Source organism: Lepidochelys kempii, chromosome 22 (genome assembly GCF_965140285.1).
Source record: "Lepidochelys kempii isolate rLepKem1 chromosome 22, rLepKem1.hap1, whole genome shotgun sequence".
Classification (NCBI taxonomy): Eukaryota; Metazoa; Chordata; order Testudines; family Cheloniidae; genus Lepidochelys; species Lepidochelys kempii.
In genome coordinates this window covers 3,983,299-3,995,315 of record NC_136401.1, presented here as the reverse complement: position 1 = coordinate 3,995,315, position 12,017 = coordinate 3,983,299, and the positions used below count along the sequence as shown (strand labels likewise).

Sequence of the window (12,017 nt, the reverse complement as noted above, 5' to 3'; positions counted from 1 at the left end):
CACTCCCCAGCTCCACCAATTCCGCACTCTCCTTCACCTGGTCTCCTGACAATTCAGGCCTCAACACTAGCCTGGACCCAAGCCTCCCAGGGACTGGGACGCACAAACACCTTCTTCCTGGGGGAGGCACAGGCCCACCCCAGGCACTGCAGACACATGCTCTTCCTCCCACTCCACTCGTCTCGCAGATGTTTCACGCTCCTCCAAGTCCCAACCAGCAGCCCCGCCACCTGCACCCCTCTCCAACTGGGGGGGCTGAGCCCCACCCTCCTCCCCACTCCCACGAAGGGAAGCCGAGCGCTGGGTGAAACCTAACGCTGATGGGGCAATTCTTTCAGACTCTCCACGGAGCCCACATCACTCTGCTGTAGGAGGGAGCCCTCAATACGAAGCAAAAGCTCCAAACATTCCCCACACCCTGTCTCAGACAGGCCAGCCAGATCAGCACAGCCACGTGAAGGCAGAAAAAGAGGCAAGGAGACAGAGCTTCCACCTCCACCCTGTGAGATGCAGCCATCTGGGAGGAACCTGCTATATGCCCAGAGGCCTTTATTCCTCCAGCCTGTGAGGACAGAGGGGATGTCAGGAAGTTTCCCCTTCAATCCCACACACTAGAGGCCCTTCTTAGGAAAGGCAAAATCCTGAAGAGAAAAGGACATGCAGAAGGATGCAAAAGTGATAGACTTTTATAATCTTGGGAAATAGCTCATTGCCTGACCAGGGACTTGAACCCTGGACCCTCAGATTAAAAGTCTGATGCTCTACCAACTGAGCTAGCCAGGCTCACAAAGAAAAGGAACAAGTTCATGCAGAGGAGAAACTAGTCAAGAAAAAGAGAGCAGGAAACAATAGAGGAAACCTGCTGCTCTCTCTCTATCTCTTCCCAGCCCTAGCCCTGGTCTCCTCCTCCCTCCTGCACCCTGAGGCATTTTGCCAGCACAATGCCCAAGTCAACTCCACCCTCCCCAAACTCTAGAAGGCCCAGCTCATCAACCTGGCCACTCTTACAGCCTCCTCTCCAGCCCTGATCAATAGGGAGGAGGATTGAGTCTCCCTCCCTCAGGCCCACCCTTCAGCATTCCTGGGTAAAGACCAACACCGCCAAAGTGACTTTGGGCCAGCAGGTCAACCAAGCGGGCTGCCTCCTAGGCCTTGCTGCAGCCCAGCTGCAGGACTCAGAGTAAATCCAGCTCACAACCCTCCCTATAGGGCTCCAGGCAAGGCCAGCCTTCTGGATCCAACGTCTCCTCTGGCGTTCAAGTCACAACTGCAAGCAGGCAAAAGACTGGCTCCCACATTTGAAAGAGCAAGACAAAGCCTTGAAACTCCACCTATGCTTAGGTGTGAAGCAACAAGTCCAAAAGTCCCACTGAGATCTGAGCTCAGCTTGCAGTATTCAGCACTCTGACAGCTGACCTTTACGCCATGGGACCCGATGATGTCACAGTCTCTAGACACTTGTGGCCCTCAGCTGGCAGGCTTGAACTCTGCACTTACAGCTCTCCAGCTGCTCCCCCTCTCTCTGCTGCTCTCGCCCTTCCCTTGGTTTATCATAGTACCTGGCCCCACTTTCTGCCAACCAGAGACTCTGCTTTCTGGGCCCGCTCCTGTGGAGGTGGGCTTCTATCCTGCTTTCTAGGACTAAGCAGCAGAAAGAGGCCTTTCCAGGAAATGGTCATGGCTTCTGGGAATCCCTGTGTGGCTCTGGACACCACCAGGAATCATTTGGCGCCTGGCATACAAGGCAACTTAAAAGCTGAGTGCCCGGCCAGGGGCTTCAACCTTGGACCCTCAAAGTAAGAGCCCGATACTCTACTGACTGAGCTAACTAGGCTTCCCAATAGAATCTACCCCTTTGACCACAAGAATGAGCAGGCAGGCAAAAGAGAGGCAAAAAAGTGCCAGAAACCCCTCCTCTTTTTCTCCACAGCCACTGCCTTTCAGCAGGATTCCTCCTCCTCCTCCCTCCTGTGCCTCAGTGTGACTACATCTCTGCACCTAGACAGCCAGTCCATCCGCTGCATCCCAGTCCCCCATGCCTAAGCCTCCCTGCCCAAGTCCTGCACCTGGCTGCATAGAATTAAATCTCACATCTTGCTGGGAACTCGACTTCTTGTGCCCAGAGAGTTTCTGCCCCCCTCAGTAGATGACCCGAGAAACACAGTGTCTGCCTTTTCTGAAGAAGTGCTTAGAATACCTCCTCATGTGGTCGGATGGATAAGGCATCTCCCTGTGCATCAGATGATTCAGGATTGGAGTTCCTCCATGGTTGTGCTTGCTTTGCTTAAAGGTCCTGCAGTGGGGAAGGTTTAGATTGGATATTAGGAAAAACTTTTTCACTAAGAGGGTGGTGAAACACTGGAATGCGTTACCTAGGGAGGTGGTAGAATCTCCTTCCTTAGAGGTTTTTAAGGTCAGGCTTGACAAAGCCCTGGCTGGGATGATTTAACTGGGAATTGGTCCTGCTTTGAGCAGGGGGTTGGACTAGATGACCTTCTGGGGTCCCTTCCAACCCTGATATTCTATGATTCCTGCTTTCTTCAGGGCTGGATCCTCTTCTTGGCTGCTCAGGCCAATGCTCTGGCTTCAGCTAGACCCCCGGGAAGGAGTTGGGTTTGGGCGTCACAAAGGCTAGGGCGTGAGCCCAGGTGCGTCCAGTCTAGCCTTTGCCATTCCTGACTTGCCAAAGTAAACGGGCAGCTGCCCGGGCTAGCGTGTAGAGCAGTTTCCCTCCTCCAAATGGCCGGCTGTCCCTGTGCCTGAGGGGGCTAAACAGCGCCTAGGGGGCTGGGTGTTTCTCTGCTTCTCACCAGCGGAGGAAAGCCTCTTGGGGTAAAATCTCCTGCCCCACTGCAACAGTGAGCACCTGGAGTGGGAAGGGTCAGAGGCCCCACTGGCGGGGCTGGCCCTGTTTTCCTACCATCTTCTGATGCTGGCCACAGAGCAACAGCAGCTGCCCCACATGCTGGTCTGTGGGTGGCCTTCAGTGAGTGTTTGGCATGCCAGGGAACAGGTTGGCCGGGTGTCATTGTGGCTGTCTGCTGGCCACGTGCAGGCACGGTCCTCCCCTCCTCTTGCCCCCCCCTCGGTTGCTCTCTGGCTTTTTAGCCTTCCCTTGGAGCTGTCAGCACCAGCCACCTCTGCTCTAGGTGCCCAGAGGAGGAGAGGTGTGCTGTGCTCTAGTCTGGGACTCTTCCTCCCTCCTGCCTAGCTCTGACTATGAAGCCTGGCCCTGCCACTCCTTTCTTCAAGCGCCATGTGGGAAAGAGGAAAAACATGGGCAGCAAGCACAAGGGCCAAACTTGTGGGCTGTCAAGATTCCTTCCCCACTCTGAACTCTAGGGTACAGATGTGGGGACCTGCATGAAAGACCCCCTAAGCTTATTCTTACCAGCTTAGGTTAAAACTTCCCCAAGGTACAAACTTTTACCTTTTCTCCTTGAACCTTTGAACAGCATCAAGTCTTTGGCTTCCAAACGACCCTGCCTGGTGTACGTCTGTATCCATTACCTCTTTATTTATTACGATAGCACAAGGAAGTCAGTCACACAAGTGACACAGTGACCGTTGCGAGTCTATGCTGACGTAACGAGAGTTAACATAGGGTTGTAGTGTAGCTATGGCCTTAGGTCTATGAAATGTTTGGGTGAGGTAACAGGAAAAGGATGAGGGGAGACCAAGATCCATTCAGGTGTTTAGGCTCCAGCTTTTGTGGAAGTGGCCTTACTGCACCCTAAAGGCTCAGGAACAAAGAGGCCCATAAGAACGAAATATCATGACTTTATTCACATTTCTTGACTTCCGGGTGTATAATTCCTGTTTTTAGAATTCTTGGGATTGTCAAACCCCCTTGGGGTTGTAGACGTGTGTTCATTATGTTTTGAAGGCCAAAGCTGTAAATGGGTTCAACAAAGAATTAGATCAGTTCCTCAGGATAAGTGCATCAGCTATTAACTGAGATAATCAGGGATGTCTCTGCATGCTCTACGTGTCCCTAAACCTCTGACTGCCAGATGCTGGGAGTAGATGATGGGATGGTTCACTCAGTGATTGCCTGTTCTGTTCATTCCCTCCGAAGCCCCTGGCACTGGCTGCTGTCAGAAGATGATGTTCTGGCTGAAGATGTGTTATCATTAGGTTTTATCTGCCATAGGGCTGGATTAATCACATAAAACTGGGACCTGATTATGTTTTTACTGTTCTTTTGCACACCAAGTCAATGCCATTATGTCTCAGTTGAGCATGTCTGTGGAAGGAATCGCATTCCAGAGCTTCTCGGGCTGAGATCACTATAGTCTGCAGGCGGGGAAAAAAAGTGTGTGGAGACAAATTAAATTAAGTGTGTGGAGGGCACACTTTGGTGAGAGCAGCACATTAGCCAGGGTTTGTTTCTACCCAGATATGTTCTGTCTCCCTGCTCCATAGTAGGTAGCACAGCCTGTGGTGCAGGGAAGATGGCTAATGAAGTGAGCAGGTTGGAGGAGGCAGGTTAGCCAACGAGGAGAGCCGCACGGATGGAAGGTGGGGTGGGGCAGGGAGGGATGAGACAGACGCCCAAGTCCTCACCCCCCTGCACCCCAACCCTCTGCCCCAACCCTGAGCCCCCTCCGCACCCTGAACCCCTCATCTCAACCTCCAAGAGCCTGCACCCCCAGCCAGACCCCTCACCCCAACCCTCTGCCCTAGCCCTGAGACCCTTCCTGCACTCCAAACCCCTCATCCAAATGCCACCCCAGAGTCTTCACCCCCAGCCAGTGCCCTTGTCCTCCTGCACCCCAACTCTCTGCTCCAGCTCTGAGTCCCCTCCTGTACCCCGAACCCCTCATCCCAACCCCCCGAGCCTACACCTTCAGCCAGAGCCCTCACCCCCCCAACCCAACCCTCTTCCCCAGTCCTGAGCCCCCTCCCACAGTCTGAACTCTTGGCCACACCCCCACCACACATCATCTCCATATTGGTGCACATAACAAAATTCATTCTGTACATGGATGTAAAAAATTAAAGGGAACATTCCCCAGGGCCCATTAGTAAATGTTTATGGCCTGTCACAACTCAGTAAATTGTCTGGGGGTGGAGGCATTTGGGGGGCTTTGGGTGGATCCTGCCTCCTCTGGAAGTTTGGGTCCTGTCCTTCACTCACCCCACGGTGGCGGCTCCTGCACCTCTGGTGCCATGGGGCTGGCTGGACTTGGCTCTCCGCTCCGGGCAGCAGGGCAGAATTAACTTTTTGTGGGCCTGGGGCCAAACATATCTGTGCGCCCCCCTGGGGAAGGATTGTAACAGACAGGAGAGTGACACGGGAGTTGTCTTTGACACAGCACACAGCTGCATGGTTTTTATGGACAATATTTACATGTTTAACTTGCAGATGGAGGTGGCTGCAACCAGGGCCCCAGCAATGGGAGCCCCAGGGCAAAAAGATCCACACAAGTGTCCAGCAAATACATTCTAAAAGACCAACTACAAAATCAACCCTGTGGGGACAACCAGCAAACAAAAGCCAAAGCTGGGCAATCCACCAGCCCTGTGCTGCTCCCATGGAACGGGAACCTTCCAGCTATCTTCTCCCGCACAATTCCCACCCGAACCACCAGGGTTTGAATCTCATTTTCCTTTCCAGTTGGGGTGGATTTAGAACATTGCAAAAATAAAAAATATGAAAAATACATTTTATTTCCAGCATCATTATTCACACTCGTTTTGCTAGCCCCCGAATGGGACCAGAACCACATCCCTCCACAGAACGATCCCCCTAAAAACCAGCACAGCCTCAGCAATTACATTACAGCCTCCGGGTTACAAATACCCCAGGATGGTGGTGGTTCAGAACTCTGAACAGAAAGCTCTGGTTGTTCCTTCAAAAGTCTGCAACTGAACAGAGATTGAATACAGCTTTAAATCTTTACTATGCTGGAGAGAAATGTTGCTTTTAACCATCTTAATTTAAATGAAACCAGACAGAAACAATTTCCTTATGTGTTTTTGACGTGTCAGTAGGTAACTGGTGTTTGCAACGCTAGAGGTTCTACTGTAGCCACAACACAAAACTCACTTGAAGTCCAGTATTCATTAAGTTATTTTTTTCTACTAGGGACCAGGCTGCTGCAATGGAGATGGATGGGAGGAGCCTAGCTTGGCTTCCAGGGAAAAAATTTTTAGGCCTGACTGGGCTTTGTAAAACCAAAATTACCAAAAAATCCCCAAACCCTGCTACTGATCAATCACTGAGCAGACATCCAGCTGCACCAAGCAGTGCCCAGGTCACCAAGATCTCGAAACATAGGCCTCAGGAGATTACAACTCCCATGAGGTATGAGGACCTGGTCAGGGAGCTGCACTAGAAGTACACATTAGATGATGCCAAGGAAGATTAGCAGCTCTCAAGATGAAGGAATTCTCCACCTGCCCGCAGAGCTAGTTGGGAACCTTTAATTGGAAATTAGCCCCAGCCCAAGGGAAGTCTCTCTGCAGTCATCAGGGCTGTCACCACAGCCTGGAGGAGACAAACACTTACCTTAGTGACAACAGCAGCTGCTTTGCTCCCAGCTGGTCTTGCCCAGAATCACTGGGTGAATGCTCTGGAACTACTCCATAGGACTCTGGGATAGCCTACTCTCTCTGAGCATATTGTTCTTTCTGGATCTGATCTTGGAATCCCCACAGGCTCATGTCACTGCACATAGACCCCACAGCTCCCAGATGCTGCAAGCAGACCCCAGAGCTCCAGGCACCCCATGGGGCAGGGGACCCTGGAGTTCCCAGCCACCACAGGCAACAGAGGGAGCCCCCAGCTCCCAGACACTGCAGGCAGAGCCTGGAGTTCCCAGTCACCATGGGTGATGGGGAGAAGCCGCAGTCCCATGCCATTGCAGATGGCCCCATAGCTCCCAGCTTCTGCGGGGGGACGCCAGAGCTCCTAGCTGCCACACGGGGTGGAGGAATGTTATGAAGGCCAAGACTAGAACAGGGATCAAAAAAGAACCAGATAAATTCATGGAGGATAGGTCCATGTGGCTGTTCCTTCCCCAGAGAGGCAGCAACGAGCTGGTCTACATCGCCCACAGGCATGGCAGTGCCAATGTCCCCCGCATGGGTGACCTGTGTGACATCGCGGTGATCACCCGCGCCTTCCGCCTGCTGACGTGTCCCGACGCCATGGTAAGGAACATCGCAGCAAACGCCCTCCATGACGCAACGAAGAAGCGGATCGGCAGAGCCCCCTCCAACCAAGACACCGCCAGCTTCCTGAGCGGTTCCCTGGATGGCGAATTCGGACGGGACGGGTGCGACATCGCTTCACTGTGGTCCCGCGCTCACAGTGCCACGCGTCATCTGGGGAAGCACATCGGCTGCCGCTGGGAGTGGTGCGAGGAGCGCCAGGAGCTGGGAGTCCTGGGGCCGCAGATCAGGTCTGAGGACAACACCATCTTCACCCCGAGCGCCAGGGGCATGCTGGAGAGGACCCTGAAGGCAGCCATCCACTCGCTGTACATGGAAGCCCTGAAGCGTAAACCGGACCAGGGTAAAGCCTTCAAACTGACCGGCAAGTGGGACGCCAGCAACCACTTCCTCGCCGGGGGTGGCTTCACCCGTTTCGCTGACTGGCGTTTCAGCCACTGCACCCGGCTCAACTGCGTCCCGCTCAATGGGGCTGTCCACCACGGGAACCGAGACAAGCGTTGCAGGAAGTGTGGCTACTCCAACAAGACCCTGCCCCACATCCTGTGCAGCTGCAAGCCCCACTCCAGAGCCTGGCAGCTGCACCACAACGCCATCCAGGACCACCTGGTGAAAGCCATCGCACCACGCCTGGGGGAGGTCACCGTGAACTGCGCCATCCCCGGCACTGACAGCCTGCTGCGACCCGACGTGGTAGTCACCAACGAGGCCCAGAAAAAGTTCATCCTCCTCGACATCACGGTCTCCTTCGAGAACAGGACCCCGGCCCTCCGAGAAGCCCGAGCTCGGACGCTGGAAATTTACACCCCCCTGGCCGACACCCTGAGAACGAAGGGCTACGAGGTGCAGATGGATGCCCTGATCGTCGGAGCCCTGGGCGCTTGGGACCCCTGCAACGAGCATGTGCTGCGGACCTGTGGGATCGGTCGACACTACACATGGCTCATGCGGCTCCTCATGGTCTCGGACACCATCCAATGGTCCAGGGACATCTACATTGAACACATCACCGGCCACCGACAGTACCAGGAGGTGTGAGCCGGTACGACATCGTGCATCCACTATGGGAAAAAGACTGAGAGGCTTTTTCCATTGGACCGTATGAACTGGAACCATAAACTCACTGAACATTAAATCCCACCAAATGAGGGTAAATCCATCCTCATCATCGTATCCGCTCATTATACTCCACACCTGAACATAGCCATTATATGGACAACATACCCCCATATCTCAATGTCTGTACTTTGACCGGTTAAACTTTTACCCCCCAATCGGGGAGATTGCAGATTATGTATTCCTTACGCCACCGAATTTCGCACCCCTTGATAATCTGTACCTTATTCCCTGATAAACAGAAACTTCTATGCTTAAACTCTGTACCATTTTCTTTTTACTTCAACATCATCTTAATAAAATTATTAAATCTGTTCTTAACAGTTTAATCTCTGATATGTTCTCTAGCTGAGAACTCAATTGAAGGGATTTTTGGAACAGGGATCTGGAATAGAGGCTTGCTCCATCCACTCCACGCATCAGCCTGGTATTGCAGACCTGCTGGGTATGGTGCACCTCCCCCTGGGGAGAGCATGATGGTTCAAAAAAAGAAAAAACGTGTCCCATATTGCTCTTTTATTTGTAACCTTGAGCTGTGTTTTCTGTCAGTTTCTCTATTTTCTCTTTCTGAGGTGGGTGCTTTTCTTATTTCTGCTCTAGTGCTGTTTCATAAATTACTTAAGAGGCTGGTTCTCACACATAGTGCTTTCCAGAAGTGTGGGCTTTGGGTCTGTGTCTCTCGGCAGTGTCCCCACAGGAGAGAATAGTTTCATTCCTTTCCCCCTGTGAAAATGTGCCTGTTGGCACAGAGGGAGCAGTTTAGAGGATCAGAAGAGGAGAAAGGTTTGAGTCTGATTTGTAGACCCAGAGGCTGAATGGGAGGGGGGACCCAACTCCCTAACAATCCCCCGTCCCCATAGAAACTGTTCCGTACTGTCCCACCCACACCCAACTACCCTCCAGGTTCACCCCCAGGCTCCTTCCGTCTCCCTCAGCTCCTCCGTTCTCCCCTAGACTGGAGCGCCCTGGCAGTGCAGCCCTAGCGGTTTAGGGGCAGCCGTGCCCTCAGACAGGCCTTCCAGCTTTGTTCTGCCCTAATGCTGGCCCCCAAACTGACACAGGGTGGTGCTGTTGCAGCCCAGAAGCCTCTGGCCAGAGGCGGAGGAGCCTGAGAGCTGACAGGGAGAGCAGGGGTAGGCGCCAGCCAGTGCTGGGCTTCCCCAGTGTCTGCCCTCCGCAGGGGCTGCTCCCCTTGAGAGCATCAGCCTCAGAGCCGCCCCCTGTTGCTGGCACGGGAGGAAGGATCGGGTGATGGGGCAGTTCTGGGACTGCTGCCCTGAGGTGCTGGAGCCTGGAACTAGGGGAAGTCACGCGGGCTGCTACACTCCCTGGCAGGAAGGAGTTTCCATCCTATCCAAGGTTTGCAGGTTCGTTCAGTGGCTCTCTGCTCCCCCACTGTACACGCCCCAGTGCCCCAGCCGCTGCCCCACTTCCAAAGAGCTGCCCAAGAGCAGGCCCATCCCAGCCCCTTGCTCCCAGTGCCAGGAATTAGGATGGGACTTTGAACAACCCGCTGGCTTGTCAAGTGCATGGGGCCGGATGGGTGTTCCTGAGCCGTCGCTGGGGATGCACTGAAGCCTTCGCATCCATCGGCAAGGAAAAGGAGGGCACCCACCCGCAGAGAGGAAGTCTGGGAAGGCGGGGAGCTGGGTGGAGAAGGGAGTGGAAGGCCGAGTGGGGAGGGGAAGACGGGGGAGGTAGCTGCAGACGGAAGCAGGGTCAAGGAAGGGGAGGTGGGGTGTATTTGGGGCTGGAGGGATGGGTGGAGTGGGGCAGACGGTAGGGTGGGGCCAATGAGGTAGAAGGAGAAGGAATGGTGACTGAGGCAGATGGAGAAGGTGGTGTGGGGCACAGGGCAGGGGACCCCCTCACCCATGCCTCCTGCCCAGCCCCTCACCCCAGAGTGCTGCGGCTGTGGTTCCAGCCTCAAGATGCCAGCGTCTCCTGCCCTCTGCCTCCCCCCATGGCAGTGCATGTGCTTTATAAAAATAGGTTTATAAGTGTGACTATGATGTAACTGGAATATGCTTTATGCGAAAGGTCTCATTACACAGCTTATGATCTACTGAGTGTGCCCATCCTAGTTGTATGAATGTATCATTATTGTCTCTGAAGCTAGAAATATGAAGTATTACTCTAAAGTCCTATTGAAATTATGCAAAGTGGGGGCCATTCATGGTGGCTTGGAATCTTGGTGGCTCTCATGAACTAAAACAATTGGTTGTTGTGACATTCCCTTAACCAGACCAGTGATCTGCTCAGTCACTCCAATCTTTGACTCTGGGAGCCAGCCTTACCCTGCTCTGCTGTGAGCCCCCCACTCCTGGGCCACTCCTGCACAGCGTCTGGCTTGTAAGCTGATCCCAGCTACTTGCAAGCCAATGACACTAGCCAATATCTCCGCTCCCAGACACAAGCTTGGGAACCTCCGTCTTGCAGTATCCAGTTATGCCCACCGGACGCTGCAAGCTTATAGGAATTCTTCAATTTAAGAAAGAAATTGACATGGACCAGGCTTGTTATCCCAAGCGGAGCCTCTGACCACTGCAAACCAAATGCACGGCTTCAGGTAGAACAAACAAATAGATTTATTAGTTATAAAGATATGCTTTGACTTATACTCACTTAAAACCTAACAAGTCAGATTTGGTCAAATGAAATAAAAGCAAAACACATTCTAAGCTGATCTTAACACTTTCAGTGCCCTTACAAATTTTTGAGCCTTCTCACCACAGGCTGGCTGGTTACTTTTCAGTCAGGCTCTCCCTTTTGATCAGCGTTTCAGTCTCTTTGTGCTGGTGGTGTCTGTAGATGTAGGCAGAAGAGAGACAGACTGGCAAAATCTCTCTCCCTTTTATCATGTCCTTTCTTTTCTCTTGGCTTTGCCCCCGCCCCTCCTTCAGAGTCAGGTGAGCATTACCTCATCAGTCCCCAACTGCCCAAATGAAGGAGGTGATTCCCTCCAGGGTTTAACAGATTCTTTTGTTGCTGCCTAAGCCAGTGTCCATTGTTCCAGTGAGGCTGGGCTGGGTTTGTCCCATCCATCCCCTGACGCGGTGTGAACTGCCTCTCTGTTCTTGGAGAGCTTTTGCATGGGCTTGCTTTAAGCCATGAGGATACATTTTCAGCCTCATAACTATCTACATAAAATTATATCCTATAACTTTACTGTAACAATTACTATAACATCACTATACCAACCATGCTCAGTGCATCATGAGCCTTCCGAAGATATCCAACATGACGAGCTTTGCATTGGATGCCACCCAATCATTTTATAAAGATGAACATAGGGTTGTAGGGTGTTCCCTCGAGGTACAGAGCATCAGACCTCCCCTCTTAGTTTACTGAAGGAGGGTTAGTCACTGACTATCTTGAAGGCATTTTCTGGGTATAGTTCTCTTGGCATCCAGCCATAAAGGCCATGAGGCAGTGTGCCTCAGTTTCCCCATTCACACACAGCAAACCAGGTTTTTTTATGGTTTCTCTGCTGTGATAAACTTTAAACCGGTTTACAGGTATTAATGGAAAAGTAGCATCATCATAAGGTGTAACATCCGTGTCGAAATTCTTAGCCTCAAAACTTAACATTAAAACCAACATTTATCACCACAGATGGGTGTTTACAAGTATCTTTAGGATACCATGCCCTCCGTTCCGATAGTGTAGTTTGAGGTTTAGTTTGTTCGTTACCCATGGTGTCCTTTGATTCTCTCCCATGT

The 12,017-nt window shown here is 52.5% G+C and overlaps 2 non-coding genes across 2 annotated transcripts; one reads left to right on the top strand and one right to left on the bottom strand.

The window, feature by feature from the left end:
* Window positions 1–710: 710 nt before the first annotated feature.
* On the bottom strand, window positions 711–783 carry TRNAK-UUU (transfer RNA lysine (anticodon UUU)). The gene has a single exon. It is a non-coding gene; the product is annotated as a tRNA-Lys (tRNA).
* A 7,781-nt stretch (window positions 784–8,564) lies between these two features.
* LOC140901789 (U2 spliceosomal RNA) lies at window positions 8,565–8,756 on the top strand. Its single transcript, XR_012155980.1, has one exon. It is a non-coding gene; the product is annotated as a U2 spliceosomal RNA (small nuclear RNA).
* Window positions 8,757–12,017: the final 3,261 nt, after the last annotated feature.